The 20,043-nt window shown below is 51.3% G+C and overlaps 1 protein-coding gene across 2 annotated transcripts in view; it reads right to left on the bottom strand.

Moving 5' to 3' along the window:
- plekhg7 (pleckstrin homology domain containing, family G (with RhoGef domain) member 7) overlaps positions 1-19,394 on the bottom strand; it is a 286,193-nt gene extending 266,799 nt beyond the window's left edge. The window contains exon 1 of one of the 2 annotated variants that reach the window (XR_015081504.1): positions 19,061-19,394. The gene's annotated coding sequence lies outside the window, so the exon portion shown is untranslated. The remainder of the gene's footprint in view (positions 1-19,060) is intronic. The other variant, XM_086009957.1, reaches the window with a different exon arrangement.
- Positions 19,395-20,043: the final 649 nt, after the last annotated feature.

The raw sequence follows: 20,043 nt of genomic DNA, 5'->3' as shown, positions 1-20,043 counted from the left end.
TGACCTAGATGAAGGGACCGACTGTAATGTATCCAAGTTTGCTGACGCTACAAAGCTAGGTGGGAAAGTAAGCTGCGAGGAGGACACAAAGTCTGCAAAGGGATATAAACAGGTTAAGTGAGTGGGCAATAAGGTGGCAGATGGAGTATAATGTGGGGAAATGTGAGGTTATTCACTTTGATAGGAAGAATAGAAAAACAGAATATGTTTTAAATGGTGAGAAACTATTAAATGTTAGTGTTCAGAGAGATTTAGGTGTCCTCGTACAGGAAACACAGAAAGTTAACATGCAGGTACAGCAAGCAATAAGGAAGGCAAATGGTATGTTGGCCTTTATTGCAAGGGGGTTGGAGTATAAGAGTGAGGAAGTTTTATTGCAATTGTACAGGGCCTTGGTGAGACCACACCTGGAGTACTGTGCACAGTTTTGGACTCCTTATCTGAGAAATAACCTACATGCCTTAGAGGTGGTACAACGAAGGTTCACTAGATTGATTCCTGCGATGAGAGCGTTGTCCTATGAAGGGTTGGGATTTGAGCCAGTTGAATGTTGCAGTCAAACGACACAGCATGACAACCTAGTTTCGGTTGAAACTAGTTGAAACCACAAATGGAACAGATGGTCAGAAACTGAACTACAAAAATGATTAAGCATGTAGAGATATGAGAAGCTACAATAATAAGGTTAACATTTGCAGAACAATCAGGTTACGAAGTAACAACGGTCACGCGGATGTATGTAAGGTATATTTGATTAACCTTTGAGCCATGTCCAATCACGAGTCACTGACTCGTGATCGGCCGAAGCCACGATGAAGCAAGAATGGACCCTGCGATCCAGATAACTGGACAAACTTAGATAAAAGACAGAACTGAAAGAAGGGGCTTAGCTAACGATGTAAAGTTATAATTAGGTTGTTTTTGAAGGAATATAATTGGGCCGGATTGGCCAAGGAATAAGTAATGTAATAATGGCTATCAGTGTGCTCCAGTCTTGTACTGTATATAAGCTTGTGAATTTTGTTGATCGGAGAGAAGGTGCTCGCACAGACCGCGGGGTCTGAGACGCTTCTCCCAGAGCTCTGTTTTCAATAAACTGCAACTTTTACTTTACCACAGATTAGATGTGAATTTATTTTCACCCAACATCCTATGAGGAGAGTTTGAGTAAAATGGGCCTATACTCTCTGGAGTGTAGAAGAATGAGAGGTGATCTCATTGAAACATTTAAGATTCTGAGAGAGCTTGAGGTAGATGCTAAGAGGTTGTTTCCCCTGGCTAGAGCGTCTAGCACTAGGGAGCATAGTCTCAGGATAAGGGGCCAGCCATTTAGGACAGGGATTAGGAGAAATTTCCTCACTCAGAGGGTGGTGAACAATGTTCCCCATAATTGTTTTTGAGTGCACGCCCCTTTAAGGGGCTGCGTGGCCCATTCACAGTTTCATGCATGCGCGAAACTTATCATTGAAAAAGCAGGTCCCGGGCTGTGCGGGACTGGCAGAGAGCCACGCGGCTTAGAGGGAACGTTGGTTGTGAATCTTTGGAATTCTCTGCCCCAGAGGGCTGTGGATGCTCAGTCGTTGAGTATATTCAAGACAGAGGTCGACAGATTTTTGGACTCTGGGGGAAGCAAGGAATAGGGAGATCGGGCGGGAAAGTGGAGTTGAGGTCGACGATCAGCCATGATCTTATTGAATGGCGGAGCAGGCTCGAGGGGCCGTATGGCCGACTCCTGCTCCTGTTTCTTATGTTCTTAAATCTGTTTCCTCTGGCTACCATCCCTTCTGCCAGTGGAACCCTTCATGATTTTGAATGCTTCTGTTAAATCTCCCCTCAATCTTTGTCTAAGGAGAACAATCCCAGCTTCTCTAGTCTCTCCATTAGTTGTGTAAATGTAGCCTGATATCCCATTTTACAACTTCATTTTTCAAATTTCACTCCACTCCTGAACTTTGTTTGGGCGACACTTTCTGATTGTCCACTGTTGACTGTTGACTCTCAACCACAAACAATGCTCATCTTCAAAGATTTCTAGTAAACTTATCTTTTGCAAACCCAGGTTGCCTTACATTTTATACCTATTGTCATATTTTTGAATTTTTAACACTAGATATTTTCTCTGGGTCAGTGTCACTGATCATTCCTGTAAGCAGACCTTGTGTCCCCTATGATCTGGAGTGTACCTTTTCCAGCCCAATATCCAGGTAAATAACCAGAGATAGTGATTGCAACAGAGAACCCTTACTTTATCAGATTGAGACTTGGGCTCAAATCCAGCCTTATTTAAATAAAATGAGTAAATGAACAGTATAAAACAGTGGACTTTCACTATTCTCCTCAAAATATAAAATAGTAAAGATGCCACTCACTTTCTCTCTGTGCGTAGGCTGTGAAACCTGCAGTTTCTAAAACTGACCTAGCTTCTTTGCTAGCAGGCACAATATGAAACACACAACTGTTCTGCCGACTGAAAAGTAGACGAAGTCCAACACCGCCTTCAGTGTGCCAGTGCAGCCTTCGGTCGCCTGAGGAAGAGAGTGTTTGAAGACCAGGACCTCAAACCCGGCACCAAGCTCATGGTCTACAGAGCAGTAGTGATTCCTGCCCTCCTGTATGCTTCAGAGACATGGACCATGTACAGCAGGCACCTCAAAGCACTGGAGAGGTGCCACCAACGCTGCCTCCGCAAGATCCTGCAAATCCATTGGCAGGATAGGCGCACCAACGTCAGTGTTCTCGCTCAGGCCAACATCCCCAGCATCGAAGCTTTGACCACGCTCGATCAGCTCCGATGGACGGGCCACATCGTCCGCATGCCCGATACGAGAGCCCCAGGTGGGCAGAGGAAACGCTTCAAGGACACCCTCAAAGCCTCCTTGAAAAAGTGCAACATCCCCACCGACACCTGGGCCAAGACCACTCAAAGTGGAGGAGAAGCATCCGGGATGGCGTCGAACACCTCGAGTCTCTTCGCCGGGAGCAAGCGTATGCCAAGCGCAAACAGCGGAAGGAGCGCACGTCAACCCAAGCACCCCACCCACTCGCCCCTTCAACCACTGTCTGCCCCACCTGTGACAGAGACTGCAGGTCCCGCATTGAACTCATCAGTCACCTGAGAACTCATTTTTAACGTGGAAGTAAGTCATCCTCGGTTCCGAAGAACTGCCTAAGAAGAAGAGACTACCTCCTGATGACGGTCTGCCCACTAACATAAAGTCAGACCAGATACGCCATATTCAACATCCTGTGCGTATATACTGAAGCAAAAGGCAAGACAAGTCTGTCTCTTATAATTACATTAGATAAAAAGCCATTCAAAGCTTACTTGGAATGTTTGTCCACCCAAATACAATTTCCATTTCCGGTCATCCAAGGAGATGTTGTGTAGCTTGACAATCTTTCCCCAAAATGTCACGCTGTGCAAATTAAATAGAATAGCACGTAACAACGGGGGGGTAATTGTGACTTCATGCAATGGTGTAAAATGAGTGATAGTGAGTCAGCAGCAATGTTCCCTCTAATTTAAAATTTGTTGCGGCGGCACTGGTGCGGCATCTTTTCCAGCAGCGGCCCGCGCGGGACCTCCCGACTGGTGCGCAGACCTTCAGGGGAGCCCTGGTCAGCAGCCCACTTTACATCTCCCTCGACTTTTCTTTCCACTGAAGCCAATAATCGCTGCTGATTCGCTATCACCCGTTTTACATTATCGCTCAAAGTCAAAGTTACCCCCAAGGTGTTGAGCGGTACTCACTCCTTAGGAACAATGCGCCTGATGTGACCCCTTTTGCATCCCAGGCCATAATATAAATTCTTCCCATTTTGCAGAAAATAGCTGTCCATGACCTGGTGTGACCCTGGCTTTTAACCCCTCACATACTGTTTTTAGCAATAAAGAATCCAAATAAAAAATTTAATACAGGCAAACATTACGTTTCTGTCATAGATGCTCATAAACAGCTTCTGTTATAATTATCTGCACAGTAACAGTTTTTTTGCCACTTTAGTGCTAAGTAACAGGCCTTTCATTCCTAAAATTATGCTTCTAACTGTTTCTTTGCTACCATCCTGAGGCCAACAAGTTTCAACCAATTTCCGCACTGGAAACTCCATGGGGGGAAAAATTTGGTTGGTTAGCGCCTCCCGTTAGTGCCTCTGAGGGGGCGCTAGGAATTTAGCGCCCGAGCGCGGCGATTTTAGCGCCGCTCGTGAAATTGACCAGTCATTTTGCAGCGGCACTATACACTACCATAACGATCTCCTGCGCTTGCAGATCGTGACGTCAGTCAAGTGTGCAACGCCCCGGTAGCGCCCCAGACCAGATATTGAGTCGCGCTCCCTGCCTTAGCGTCTGCTGCTAGCAACGACAGGTAGAGGGGAACGTTTTCAAGTCAGGAAGGGGCTGGGGGAGCGCTATTTAAAGGCGGGTGCTTCCTGCCTTTTCTTGTCAGCAAAATTTTTAGTTTTAACGCTGTCCTAAGGAGTTTTGGCCCTAAGCACCACTTTTGAGGTTCCTAAGCACCGAGCTCTTTCCCTGGGCCCATCCATTAGTGCTTCCAACACAATTGCTTTTGAGGTCGCTCCAGGCCAAGATTCAAGGCTGCAATGAGCAGGGAGCGGCTGGCCAGCAAGATGGCCCCTCCCCTTTAAGAACTGGACGGCGCCAGTCTGTCTGGCTTCCATGGTAACGGTCATCGCCTGAGCTTCGGTAGCGTTCTGAGGTAGCGCCTCGCTCCCCGACATTTGCGCCTTAAGAGAGGTGTGTTGCGCCTGATTTAGCGCTCAAATCACCTCCAGGGGAGATAGAGGTGAATTTTGCAGTCGGAGGCGATAATTAGCGGTGGGCGCTAAACTTTGCGCCCGGCCGATATTAGCGCCCCAAAATGGGCGATACCGAATTTTTTCCCCCCCCATATCTTTCCCTACTTGACGCTGCACTCCACCTTGACTAGCGACCTAATCTACCTTCGAGTCCTCGGGCGCATTTAGACTGCAACTGCCCGTCCCAGACCAGGAGCTACAGTAGGCACTCCAGTCAGACACTGTCCTGGTTATACCAACTGGTTCAAACTTCATTTCCGCTGCCCAGGCAGGAACTGCCTGTGGTTCCATGGAAATAAAAAACGCTGCTTCCTCAGGACTTAAATGTTTAGAAAGTGCACACGGCAGAATCCACATTGTCTCCAACAACAACAACAACCACTTGCCTTTATAGAGCACCTTTAATGTAGAAAACACTTCATTGGAGCGTTCTCAGACAAAAGTTGACACCGAGCCACAGAAGGAGACATAAGAATAGGTGACCAAAAGCTTGTTCAGGAAGGTAGGTTTTAAGGAGGGTCTTAAAGGAGGAGAGGTGGAGAGGTGCGGAAGTTTAGGGAGGGCATTCCAGAGCTTAGGGCCTAGACACCTGAAAGCACGGCCACCAATGGTCGGGCCAAGGAAGAGGGGGATGGACAAGAGGCCAGAGTTCTTGGAGGGTTGTAGGGCTGGAGGAGATTACAGAGATAAGGAGGGGCGAGACCACAGAGAGATTTGAAAACAAGAATGAGAATTTTAAAATCGAGGCGCTGCCGGACTGGAGGCAATGTAGGTCAGCGAGCACAGGGGTGATGGGTGAACGGGGCTTGGGGAGGATACGGGTAGCAGGGTTTTGGGTGAGCTGAAGTTTATGGAGGGTGGGAGATGGGGGGCTGGCCAGGAGAGCTTTGGAATAGTCGAGTCTGGAGGTAACAAAAACATGGATGAGGGTTACAGGAACAGTTACAGGATATGCACTCGAAGTGCTGTAACCTACAGGGCTACAGACCAAGAGCTGGAAAGTGGGATTAGACAGGATAGCTTTTTTTTCGGCCGGCACAGACACAATAGGCCAAGTGACCTCCTTCTATGCCACAAATTTTTATGATTCAATGATTCTATGGGCTGAGGCAGGGGGGGGGACGGGTGATGTTACGGAGGTGGTGTTGGTGTTGGTGATGGAGAGGATATGTGGTCGGAACCACAGCTCACGGTCAAGTAGGACGACAAGGTTGCGAACGGTCTGGTTCAGCCTCAGACAGGGAGGGGGATGGAGTCAGTGGCTAGTTTGTGGTGGGGGCCAAAGGCAATGGCTTCGGACTTCCCAATGGTACGTATTCAACTTAATTGCAGGTTGGTTCAAAAAGTGTTCAGGATGGTTCCATGGATCTCAGGGCACTTTTTACAACCAGTTTATACCACATAACAACAGAAAACGCCGGAAAAACTCAGCAGGCCAGGGCAGCATCCGTGGAGAGAGAAAGAGAGTCAACGTTTCAGGTCGAAGACCTTTCGTCAGAACTGGAAAAAAAGCAGGAAAAGGGATAGATTTTAAAGCAAGTGGGGGCTGGGAAAAGGGGGAGGGGATGGAAGAACAAAAGGGAAGGTCAGAGATGGGATAGAAAGCAGGAGAGATTAAGAGACATTGAGAGACATTAAGAGATATTCAAGGAACAAAGGATGGCTCTAGATGAAGTGTGAATGGCGCTGGCAGAGTGAAGGACAGCTGCCATGTGGGAGGGAAGAAAAAAGCCCAGACGAAAGTGTGGATGAAAAAAATATATATATATGTATGTGATGGGGGCCGAGGTTATGATCTGAAATTGTTGAACTCTATGTTGAGTCCAGAGGGCTGTCGAGGGCCTAATCGGAAGATGAGGCGCTGTTCCTCGAGTTTACGCTGAGCTTCCGTGGAACGATGCAAGAGGCCGAGGATGGTGAGGTCTGAGTGGGAATGGGGCGGTGAATTAAAATGAAGTTTGATACCACACTGGGAGTTATACTTCACGCAGTGTTGGACGGAAGCGGTGTAACACAAGTTCCTCCACGGTGTCTTACTCCTCTTTGCTCAGGCCCTGACTGGTTGGATACGTTCTGGGAGGTTTCATCACATGACCTCCCACCTCCAACCACCCCGGCTCCCGCCACTGGTCACCTGACATGTCAATCCTCGCGACCCACTGCCTTCCCAGCCAATTGCAAAGCAAATAGACTCTTTGTTACCTGATTGCATTATTCTTGACTGTCGGTCAAACAGCCTTTTTTTTCCCACCTCCGATATTTTTCTCCCGGGTTTGCTTGCGGAGGTTAATCTTTCATTCCTGGAGACTCCAGGCCAATCCGAGAGGGGTGGCAACCACAATGTAGTGTATGTACCTTTAAGAGAGAACTACTTTTACAGCTCCTGTATACTGTAGTACCGGCAGTGACCACACCTGTATATAAGCCCTGAGCAGGCATCTGTACTGTTAGTTATTAGACTACCCTCATCCAGTAAACACCTGTTGATTGTTGATCTGCAGTCTCCGTCTATTTATTGAAGAACACCATACCTTGAGATTCACGGATTTAATAGTGGCGACGAGGTCAATTCGAACCTACCTGCAACTCTGCATTTCCTCCCAAGGATTCGCTCCTGGAGGACAGTGGAAGAAAGTCGAGGCCAGAAGCACGGGCGTCGACCACGAGCAACCGCCCAGTCATCCGGCAGAGAGTGAGCATCGCAGGGGAGGCTGTTGAGAGCTGGGCTTGGTTCTCCAGCCATGGCAATCCAGCAACAGGCTGGCAACAGGTACAGCGCAGACCCTTCCCGGACAGCGGCGGCTGGAGCCGACCGACGGCACAGAAAAGGCCGAGCAGCATCGACGGAGTAAGAGAGAGGGTAAAGCGCACAGGGTGCAGCCGGGGGTTGAAGACCGAGCGGCGTCGATGGAAAACAAAAAGAGAGAGAGGGTAAAGCACAGCCGGGGTTCAGGACCGAGCGGCGGCAACGAGAGAGGCGCACAGGAAAACGCGCAGAGCGCAGCCAGGGCTCAAGGGCTGAGCAGCGTCCGCGGGGGAAGAAAGGAAGCGCGGGAGACGCCATTTGAGCCGCGGAGAAGAAGGGAGAGCGCGGGAGACGCCATTTTTGAAGCCGCAGCGGAGAAGAAGGGCGAGCGCAGGAAGAAAGGGAAGCGTGGGAGACACCATTTTGAGCCAGCGGAGAAGAAGGGAGAGCGCGGGAGACGCCATTTTAGCCAGTCTAACCACACCCAGGGATGCCGAAGAGTGGCAGTGTCACAGCGTTCGACAATGAAGTCGAAGATTGGGCGACATATGTGGAACGCATTGAGGTGTACTGCAAGGCGAATGAAGTGCCAGATGCCAGGAAAGCACTGGTTTTGTTGAATTCAATGGGTGCAAAAATGTATGGCTTACTGCGAAACCTAATAACCCCAGAGAAGCCAGTGGATAAGGATTTCGAAAACAGAGTGAAAATCCTACAGGACCACTTAAACCCCACACCGCTGCTGATAGCAGAAAGATTTAAGTTTCACAAAAGGAACCAGCATAAAGACGAAAGTAATGCTGAGTATTTAACGGAACTGCGCAAGCTATCGAAACACTGCCAGTTTGGAATGGGACTAGCAGATACGTTAAGGGACAAGTTTGTGTGTGGGCTTCAAAGTGAAGGAACTCAGAAACGGCTTCTATCAGAAAAGGATCTTACGCTGGACAAGGCTTTCAGCATGGCAGTATCACATGAAGCAGCCGCACGGGGCGCTGCAGAGATACAATGGAGACCGCAAGAATATGGCACCAATGAAATGTCATATGGAGCAGGGAAGTGTTATCGCTGCGGCAGAATAACACACGACCAGAAGGATTGTTGGTTCAAGGACCAAGTGTGCAGACAGTGTGGAAAAGCAGGACACATAGCAAGAGTCTGCAGGTCGGGGCAGAAAACCAGCAGCAAGAAATCTCCACAGGAGAAGTACAAAAAGGTACATAAGGTGACGGAGAGTAGTTCAGACGAAGAAAAAAGTGATACAGACTCCGGAAGCAAGGAGCTGGGTTGTCTGAAACTACATAATGTAATCAAAATGGAGGATCACCAGACTATCTGGGTCACGCTTGTGGGGGACTAGGGTCTCCCGCGTAAAGAACTAGGCAACACAGCGAGCTACAAGAAATAGGTCTTTACTCCAACTCTCACAATACAGTACTGAATTCGTAAAGCCCGCGAACCTGTGATGACTCACGGATTGGTCACCTGCTGGAACCTGATTGGTTTTCCTTCTCTCAGCAGCAGGCAAGTCTGAACATGCCTTATTCCTCTCAGCTTGCAACTGTCTTGCGGGGGGAGGGGAATACAGCAGTTAAAAGGGGATTATACAGGTTTATCTATATACACACAGTGTTTCCCCAATGTGGCAACGCCACATACGCCCCCCCAGAATCCTCATTAACTGTAAAAGTCAGTCTCTGCGGAGGTTTGACCAAGCGGCCGTAGCGGCTGTAGTAGCCATCTGGCGTGTGAGGAGGGCTGTCTGGGAGGTCGGTCGGTTGGTTCGTCGGCTGGTCTGGCGGCTGGTCTGCCGGTGGACTGGCTGGACAGGCTGCCGGCGAAGGTGGGGCGGCGGCCGGGAAGTAAGGTTCTGGCGTGTCTTGGTCCGCTTGTGGGGCCGCCACCAACGCGGGAGGTCTGCCCCGCCGTGGGGGGAAGAGCCGGCCAAAACGGGACGCTGAGGTCCAGGTGCGCCGGTTTGAGGCGGTCTACTGAAATAAGGTCCGGCTTCCCGCCGACGTCGATAAGAAAAGCTTTGTCCCCCGTCTCCAATACTGGGAAGGGGCCGGTGTATGGTGCCTGCAGTGGGCCTCTGTGCGCGTCTCGGCGCACGAAGATGAACTCCGCATGTCGTAAGTCTCGAGGCACGTAGGACGGCTGCGGGCCGTGTTGCGAAGTGGGCACTGGACGGAATTGCTGGGCTGCGTCCTGGTGCAGGGAAAGCTGTCTGGCGGCCGACCACGGCTCCGTTGTCAGGGGGAGGAAGTTGCCTGGTACTCTGAGCGGTTGGCCGTAGACCATCTCGGCCGCGGAGGCGCGGAGGTCCTCTTTGGGCGTGGTGCGCAATCCCAGGAGGACCCAGGGTAGTTTGTCGATCCAGCTGGTGTCGGCCAGGCTGGCGCGGAGGGAGGCTTTCAAGGAACGATGAAAGCGCTCGCAGAGCCCGTTGGCCTGCGGGTGGTAGGCTGTTGTCCTGTGCAACTTGATGCCGAGGCCGGCGGTGATGGCATTCCACAAGTGGGAGGTGAACTGGGGGCCTCTGTCCGAGGATATGTCGGTCGGCACGCTGAACCGGGCCACCCATGTTGAGACGAATGCTCGCGCGACGTCGGTCGTGGTGGTGGAGGCGAGGGGAACCGCCTCGGGCCATCTGGTCGTGCGGTCGACGATCGTGAGCAGGTGTGTGAAACCGTGCGATGGCGGCAAGGGGCCTACCAGATCGACGTGGACGTGGTCGAAACGCCTCTCGGGCACCGGGAAACACTCCAATGGCGCTTTGGTGTGCTGCTGGACCTTAGCGCGCTGACACGCCACGCATGTGTTGGTCCAGTCTCTCACATCCTTGTGGAGTCCAGGCCAGACGAACTTGGCGGACATGAGTTTCTGAGACGCACGCATCCCTGGATGTGAGAGGCCGTGGATGATGTCGAAATCTCGCTTGCGCCAGGCGGATGGGACGACCGGCCTAGGCGAGGGGACTGAGACGTCGCACAGGAGGGTTGTGCCGGCTGCGTGGAAGTGGATGTCGGCCAGGGTGAGGCTGGTGGTTGATGTCCTGAGGGCCTGGATCTCCGCGTCGGCGGCCTGGTCTCTCGCCATGCTGGCGTAGTCGACGCCCAGGTGCACTGCGTGGAGCGAGGGTCTTGAGAGGCAGTCGGCCACCAAATTGTCCTTGCCGGCGACGTGGCGGATGTCCGTGGTGAACTCCGAGATGAAGTTGAGTTGGCGCTGTTGGCGCGCGGACCAGGGTTCGGTTACTTTGGCCATGGTGAAAGTGAGCGGCTTGTGGTCCACGAATGCGGTGAACGGCCGGCCTTCCAGGAGGAAACGGAAGTGCCAGATTGCCAGGAACAGGGCCAGGAGCTCTCTGTCGAACGTGCTGTAGGCCTGCTCGTTCTTGCGCAGCTGTCGGCTGAAAAATGCCAGTGGCTGCCACGCGCCTTCGACCCACTGTTGCTGGACGGCGCCGACGGCGTAATCCGAGGCGTCCGTGGTGAGGGCGGTCTTGGCGCCCAGGATGGGGTGGGCCAGTAGTGTGGCGTTGGCCAAAGCGCTTTTGGTCTGGTGGAAGGCTGTCGCCATCTCGCTGGACCAGGTGAGTTGCTCTTTGCCCATTTTGTCCCTGGTGGCTTCGTAGAGGGGGGTGCATGAGTGAGGCGGCCTTGGGCACGAAACGGTGATAGAAATTGACCATCCCCAAAAATTCCTGCAGCGCCTTCACCGAGGTGGGCTGGGGAAAGTCCGCCACCACCTGCACCTTGGAAGGTAGGGGAATGGCTCCCCTTGGCGAGATTCTGTGGCCGAGAAAGTCAATTTGGGCTGCTCCGAACTGGCATTTGGCCGGGTTGACGATTAGCCCGTGTTGGCTGAGGCGCTGGAAAAGGGAGCGCAAATGCGCGATGTGCTCGGCCTTGCTGGTGCTGGCCACGAGGATATCGTCCAGATAGACGAACAGGAAGCTCAGGTCCCACAGGACAGAGTCCATGAGCCGTTGGAAGGCCTGTGCGGCGTTCTTGAGCCCGAAGGGCATGCGCAGAAACTCGAACAGCCTGAAGGGGGTGATGACCGCCGTCTTCTGGACGTCTGCGTGGTGGACGGGGACCTGATGGTAGCCGCGAGTCAGGTCGACCTTGGAAAAGACGGACTTTCCTGCTAGGTGTGCCGAGAAGTCTTGGATGTGCGGAATGGGGTATCTATCGGGCGTGGTGGCGTCATTGAGCCGTCTGTAGTCGCCGCAGGGGTGCCAGCCACCGCCTGGCTTGGGCACAATGTGGAGGGGGGACGACCAGGGGCTGTTCGAGCGGCGGATGATGCCGAGTTTCTCCATCGTGGCGAATTCTTCCTTGGCCACCGCCATCTTGGCTGGGTCCAGGCGTCTGGCTCGGGCGAACACTGGTGGTCCCGTAGTGGCGATGTGGTGCTCGACCCCATGCTTGACTGCTGCGGCTGAGAAGGTCGGTTGTGTGAGCCTCGGGAAATCTGCGAGTAGGCGGGCATAGTCGTCATGCGCCGGGGCGGAGCAGGACCCGACGAGAGCCGGGCTGTTGCTCTGCTGGCAGGCCAGTGAAGTGAAAGTTGCTGTGTCGATCAGGCGCCTGTCGCGGACGTCGACCAGGAGTCCGTGGGCGCAAAGAAAATCGGCGCCCAGCAAGGGATGTGCCACCGAGGCCGTCACGAAATCCCACGTAAATCACTGGCCGTTGAAACAAACTTCGGCCCGTCGCTTTCCTAAAGTAGCGATGGCTGCGCCATTTGCCGCCACGGGGGGTGGGCCGCTGCGGCCTGCCTGGATGTCGAGCTGGGAGGCAGGAATTATGCTGCATTGGGCTCCGGTGTCGCAAAGGAATCTGCGCCCTGAAAGGGAGTCGGTTATGTACAGCAGTTTACCTGCGGTGCCGATGGCCATCGTGGCGGCGGGGGTGCGGTTGAGCGGGCCTAGGCGGCGGCGCGGGGCTGGTGCGTTGGGCCGGGCGGCCATCTTGGTTTGATCGAAATAGCAGGGTGCTCTGCAGCGTTGGGCCTTGTGGCCGAAACGCGCGTGGTAGTAGCATAGTTCTGCGGCCTGGCGTGGCGGCGCGCGCTCGGTGGTGTCGGGGAGCCTCGCGGCTGCACAGCCGAGTTGGGCGACGGTGAAGACTTTGTCCGCGGTGGCTGCCAGTTCCAGTTGTACGCAGTCCGTGATCGGGGACCCCGCGAGGGCAATCTGTACCTGCTGAGGAAGCAGGCTGAGGAAAAGGGCCCGAAACAAGAAGCACTGCGGTTCAGAGCCCAGGAGCGCAAGCATCCGGCTCATCAACTGGGTCGGGGTAGAGTCGCCGAGGCCTGGTAGTGAGAGAAGCCTGCGGGCCCTCTCCTCCCTGGACAGGCCGTAAGCCTGCAGCAAGCGGCCCTTAATGGTTGAGTACTTGCCGGTCTATGGTGGATTCCCCAGCAGGTCGAGAATTTCGGCGGCGGTGGAGCTTGCTAGTGCTGAGACTACGTGGAGGTACCTTTCTTCATCGTCTTGAACCCTGCGAAGGGTGAATTGGGCCTCCGAGTGCGCGAACCAAGCTGGTGCTTGGTGTTCCCAGAAGGTGGGGAGCTTCAAGGACGCGGCGCCGGCCGACATCGGGCTGCTGCTGGTTGCCGTCGGGTCGTTGATGGCCTCTGTAGGGCTGCGTGAGTCGGGGGCTTCGGCCGCCGACATTCGGGGTCACCAATGTGGGGGACTAGGGTCTTCCGCGTAAAGAAATAGGCAACACAGCGAGCTACAAGAAATAGGTCTTTACTCCAACTCTCACAATACAGTACTGAATTCGTAAAGCCCGCGAACCTGTGATGACTCACGGATTGGTCACCTGCTGGAACCTGATTGGTTTTCCTTCTCTCAGCAGCAGACAAGTCTGAACATGCCTTATTCCTCTCAGCTTGCAACTGTCTTGCGGGGGGAGGGGAATACAGCAGTTAAAAGGGGATTATACAGGTTTATCTATATACACACAGTGTTTCCCCAATGTGGCAACGCCACACGCTCAAGATAGACGGAGTCCAAGTGAAAATGGAATTGGACAAAGGATCAGCCCTAACAGTCATAAACCGAAGGGACTACAAGCGGCTATTCTCACATATACCCTTGAGAGCTACAGAGATTGTCTTGAAGACGTACACGGGGCAAAAAGTCTACCCCAAAGGAAACATAAGGGTGAACGTGATATACAACGGTCAGGAAATACCAAAAATGGACCTATATGTATTGTCAGATGGAGGACCACCACTACTAGGACGTGAATGGATCCGGAAGATACAATTAGATTGGCATTCCATACAGGCACTGACGGCAGAGGCCAAAAAGGATGACGACATCACACCTGGACGACTGTCAAAAATGCTAACTGACGCACAAGAAGTGTTCCAGCAGTGACTCGGAACACTAAAAGGCATAACAGCGACGATTAAAATAGAGGAAAATGCAAGCCCAAAGTTATTTAAGGCCAGACCGGTGCCTTATGCGATCCGCCCAGCCGTCGAAGCAGAGCTGGAAGGTTTGGAACGTTCAGGAGTACTGTCTAAAGTGGACTGGAGCGAGTAGGCTACACCCATCGTTCCTGTAATGAAGAGGTTGTTGAGTAATACGCCTGGGGAACCAAAGAAGGTTCGCATCTGTGGGGACTTTAAGGTGACAGTGAACCCAATCCTTCACACGGTACAATATCCGCTTCCGTGGATTGAAGATATTTTCGCCTCGCTATCTGGAGGAAAACGCTTCACTAAGATTGATCTGGCCCAGGCGTACCTGCAAATGGAGGTAGAAGAAGCCTCGAAACAATACCTCACGATCAACACTCACAAAGGTCTCTACCAATACAACCGGCTGGTGTTCAGGGTAGCATCAGCTCCGGCTATTTGGCAAAGGGCAATGGATCAAGTCCTGCAAGGGATTCCAGGGACCCAGTGTTATTTGGACGACATCCTGGTCACGGGCAAAAATGACAGTGATCACCTCGCCAACCTGGAGCAGGTGCTCACTAGATTGAAGGAATATGGGCTACGAGCTAATCGCCACAAATGCGAGTTTTTCCAGAAGCAGATCTCGTATTGTGGCCACGTTATTGATGAAGAGGGGTTACGTAAGTCCCCTGAGAAGATTGAGGCAGTAGTCAAGGCTCCAGCACCAGAAAATGTGTCACAACTGAGGTCGTTCCTCGGGCTGGTGAACTATTACCATAAGTTCTTACCAAATTTGTCTACAGTATTACACCCACTGAACACCCTACTGCAGACGGGGGTACCATGGAAGTGGAATGACGAATGTAAACGAGCTTTCCAGAAGTGCAAAGAATTGATCACATCAAAAGAGGTGTTGGCCCATTTCAACCCAGCACTACCAATTCTGTTGGCGTGTGATGCATCACCCTATGGTATTGGAGCGGTGCTGTCGCACAAATTCCCAGACGGGTTGGAGAGGCCAGTAGCCTTTGCGTCTCGGTCACTAACCTCAGCCGAGCGCAACTACGCCCAGATTGACAGGGAGGCCCTCAGCCTAGTATGGGGAGTAAAAAAGTTCAACCACTATCTGCACGGGCAGAAGTTCACCTTGTTGACTGACCACCAACCACTTGTCTCCATCTTTAATCCAAAGAAGGGCGTTCCGGTGATGACTGCGCAACGGCTACAAAGATGGTCCCTTTTTCTAGGGGCGAACCAATATGAAATAGAGTATAAGGGCACGAAACAGCATGGAAACGCTGATGGGCTATCACGCCTGCCACTGCCTACTGCGGAGGAAGCACCAGCAGTGGACCCTGTTGAAATATTTTATTCGTCGATAATTGAACGCTTGCCAGTAACTAACGCGGATATAGAGAAGGAGACCCGAAATGATCCGACACTGTCTCGGGTATATGATTTGACGGTGAAGGGATGGCCAACACATGGCGACTCACTGTTGCCAGCATTCTCATCCAGAAGAGAACAGCTGTCAGTATGCCAGGGGACAGTGATGTGTGGATCCCGAGTGGTAATTCCACCCAAGTTAAGGGAGAGAGTGCTCAATGAGCTTCACGAAGGCCATCTGGGAGGGGTGAAAATGAAAAGCCTTGCTAGGGCTTATGTGTGGTGGCCGGGAATCGATCAACAAATCGAGGACCTAACAAAGAGCTGCTCAGGATGCCAGAAGGTCCAAAATGCACCACCACATGCCCCTCTACACCCATGGGAGTGGCCCTCCTCTCCATGGCAATGGGTGCATATTGATTTTGTTGGTCCATTCATGGACTCAATGTTCTTAATAGCAGTGGATGTGCACTCGAAATGGCCTGAGGTGATCAAAATGTCCTCCAGCACTACGGAGAAAACGATTGCAGTCCTACGGACCATATTTGCCAGGAACGGCTTGCCAGAGCAGATTTGCTCTGATAACGGACACAGTTTGTGTCCGAAGAGTTTTGGAAATTTATGAGAAGGAATGGGGTAAGGCATTACACATCCGCCCCGTATCATCCAGCCACAAATGGATTGGCTGAGAGGTTCGTACAAACCTTTAAAAAGGCAGTAAGGGCCATGTGCGATGACGACATTCCACTGCAGCATAAGGTGGGCAATTTCCTGTTAGCCTACAGAAATGCGACACATGCAGTTACCAACCAGACCCCGGCCATGATGTTCTTTAACCGAAGGTTGAGATCTCGTCTGGATTTGCTCAGACCAAATGTGCGAAGAAATGTTGAGAATAAGCAATTCCAGCACATCAATGAGAAGCCGACAAGGAGCTTCAATGTAGGACAACCAGTCTTGGCCCGCGACTACCGAACAGAGAAATGGCAACCTGGAACGATATGCACACGGCAGGGGCCACTAATGTACACAGTGGATGTCGGGGAGAACATTGTGAGACGCCACGTCGACCAGATCCTAACGTCACAGGAACGAGTCAACCCCATGTCTCGCGTACCTGGTGATGAACCCGACACACCGGTAGCATCTACCCCAGAAACAGTAGCATCAGAAACTGATGAACTAACCGACGACAGGGGGCCAGAATCGCCTCCGCACCAAGAACAAGACACTCAGGAAAGGCGCTATCCAGAAAGGATCAGGAAGCCGCCCCAAAGACTGAATCTATAAATGGACTATTTCAGTTACTGTGCATGTTAAAAGTGTTAACTGTTATTTGAATGTTGTGGTACTGTTAATCTAAAAAGGGAGGAATTGTCGTGTATGTACCTTTAAGAGAGAACTACTTTTACAGCTCCTGTATACTGTAGTACCGGCAGTGACCACACCTGTATATAAGCCCTGAGCAGGCATCTGTACTGTTAGTTATTAGACTACCCTCATCCAGTAAACACCTGTTGATTGTTGATCTGCAGTCTCCGTCTATTTATTGAAGAACACCATACCTTAAGATTCACGGATTTAATACACAACACTGCAGCTTAAATGTTCCAAGTGCGCAAGAGGACAGCAAGAAACCGTAGCAAGCACCAGTGCAGACGGGAACATTGCGAGTGAGCTTGCTGGCCACCGGTGTACACTTGGAAACTACAACCTTAGCATCAGTTCAAAACCTCCTCACACTGATACAGTGTAAACACACTCTGTACGACCAATTCATCGCTGCTATTATATTTTCTTTACAAGCTCAAATGAATCATGTACTTAATAGGGAAATATGACCACATATTGTATGATGAATGAAAGTTGTTTCAAAACCACTTGAATGTCCCTTATACCGGTGAGACTGGTTTCTGGTAAAACTACCCTTGGAACAGCAGCTGAACTTTTACCAAGTTCCTTTTTTGTATCTTTTGTCTTGGATAGGAACCACTCTGGCTTGTTTGGTGCAATGCCCCAGGGACCAAAGGTATATGTGAGGGGAAGTTAAAAGCACCATTCTGATAACGTTAGATATTTTTTGCATTTACCGTATCCTTTACCAGGCTGTGCCAGGATGGTGTCTTCACAGAAAGCTAGCGTGCAAAGGCACAAGAAATCAATCGAATGGTCACTGGGGAAGGATTCCTTCAGAGGCCCTTCCCTTTACTCTTAAAAGAAAGGCTTGTATTTCTACAGCGTCTTTCACAACATCAGGACGTCCCAAAACGCTTTACAGCCAATTAAGTACTTTTGAAGTGTAGTCACTGTTGTAATGTAGGAAACGCAGCAGCCAATTTGCACACAGCAAAGGTCCCAGAAACAGCATAGAGTCATAGAGTCATAGAGTCATAGAGTAATACAGCACGGATAGAGGCCCTTCGGCCCATCGTGTCCGCGCCGGCCATCAAGCCCTGTCTAATCTAATCCCATATTCCAGCATTTGGCCCGTAGCCTTGTATGCTATGGCATTTCAAGTGCACATCCAAATGCTTCTTAAATGTTGTGAGGGTTTCTGCCTCCACAACCCTTTCAGGCAGTGAGTTCCAGACTCCAACCACCCTCTGGGTGAAAAAGTTCTTTCTCAAATCCCCTCTAAACCTCCCGCCCTTTACCTTGAATCTATGCCCCCTAGTTATCGACCCCTCTACTAAGGGAAAAAGCTCCTCAGCATCCATCCTATCTATGCCCCTCATAATTTTGTACACCTCAATCATGTCCCCCCTCAGCCTCCTCAGCTCCAAGGAAAACAAACCCAACCTGCCCAGTCTCTCTTCATAGCTGAAGCGCTCCAGCCCTGGTAACATCCTGGTGAACCTCCTCTGCACCCTCTCTAACGCGATCACATCCTTCCTGTAGTGTGGCGACCAGAACTGCACACAATATTCCAGCTGTGGCCTAACCAGTGTTTTATACAGCTCCATCATAACCTCCTTGCTCTTATATTCAATGCCTCGGCTAATGAAGGCAAGTATCCCATATGCCTTTTTTACCACCTTATCCACCTGTTCCGCCGCCTTCAGGGATCTGTGTACTTGCACACCCAGATCCCTCTGACCCTCCGTCTTGCCTAGGGTCTTTCCATTCATTGTGTATTGTGATAATGACCAGAGAATCTGTTTTTAGTGATGTTGGTTGAGGGATAAATATTGGCCAGAACACCGGGGAGGACTCCCCCTGCTCTTTTTCGAAATAGTGCCGTGGGACCTTTTACGTCCACTAGAGAGGGCAGACGGGGCCTCAGTTTAACTTCTCATCCGACAGTGCAGCGCTCCCTCACTACTGCTCTGGGAGTGTCAGCCTAGATCTTGTGCTCAAGTCTCTGGACTGGGACTTAAACCCACCACCTTCTGACTCAGGGGCCAGAGTGAGCCACCGCTGACACCTGGGACAGTTCAGGAGTGTTCTGGGGACCAGCGTGAACCCTGCTTGGGGCAGACTGATCCTCTCAACCCTGGATAGCACCACATGAAGAGTGAAGCTCTCCACCATTCCCCATCCCCGCTGTTCCAGCTGACACCTGCTCCAATCTCTGCTCCCTGCTCGGATACAATTGTCAATCTTTATAGCACGGCTGCCTTTTAAGTAAACCCTCAAGTGACAAGAATAAACAAAGCATAAAACATTATCCAGCAGCTCCCTAACCTGTCTGTGTTGAAGATTCTTTTTTTTTAAAAAAAAGCAGCTTCGGACTGGGAGGCTCAGCAGGTCGTTGAGAGTGAGATCCACAAAGTTTAGCCCTGGGTCCGCTCCTGCCCTGTGCTCCGAGAGGGATGTTGCCGCTGGCCCTGACTCCGGCTCCGATCCAGCGCTGCCTCCCAGCAGGGAGGGAAGGGGAGGAGAGGAGAGGAGGGAAGGGAAGGGGGGTGACCCAAGGCTCGGCTGTGGGGCGGAGCCAGGGAGGGAGGATTTGCCGGCTCTAAGGGGCAGGAACAAGAGCTTTGGTGGAGAACTGCTTGCTGTGAGCTCCCCAGGTAACGCTCTCCTGCTCAGTCCCTGTGTCCAGCTCAGCAGGTACACAGCAACAAGGCTGCCTGGAGCCTCCCGATTGTAATAACAGCCCCTGTGTCTATCTGCAATCATGCATTACTTATATTGCACTCAAATGATCCAATATACCTTTCACTATCTGAGATTGATAATATTTTTCATTTCCTCCTTTCCAAAAACAGGATACATAGAAACATAGAAGATAGGAGCAGGAGTAGGCCATTCGGCCCCTCGAGCCTGCTCCGCCATTCAATGCGATCATGGCTGATCATCCAAATTCAGTACCCGGTCCCTGCTTTCTCCCCATATCCCTTGATCCCTTTAGCCTTATGGAACACAAGTATGAGTTCCAAAATGCCCATTTGTAATACACTACTTCTCGTTTTTTTATTTTATCTTTTAATTTGCATTTGGCACAATCTCATTCCCTGGTCATAATATGTACAGCTGCTGTTGAACAGCAGTCTCAGTTTAACCTTTGTTCCATTGTAATCTGCTTCTCTTTCCACAGACACCACCCTGCTTGTGCTGTTAAGGTTAACATTTATGTTGTGGTCCCTCCAAACAGAATCACTTCTTCATTCAGGTTTTTCAATCGCAAGCAATATGAATATTTAGATAGTAAAAACTATCCAGTT

The sequence above is a fragment of the Somniosus microcephalus genome, chromosome 17 (assembly GCF_052327205.1).
Source record: "Somniosus microcephalus isolate GS21.2 chromosome 17, FLI_Smic_1.0, whole genome shotgun sequence".
In the NCBI taxonomy this organism is placed as follows: Eukaryota; Metazoa; Chordata; class Chondrichthyes; order Squaliformes; family Somniosidae; genus Somniosus; species Somniosus microcephalus.
Note: the sequence above shows the minus strand (reverse complement) of the source record. Positions and strands in the feature narration are given on the sequence as shown.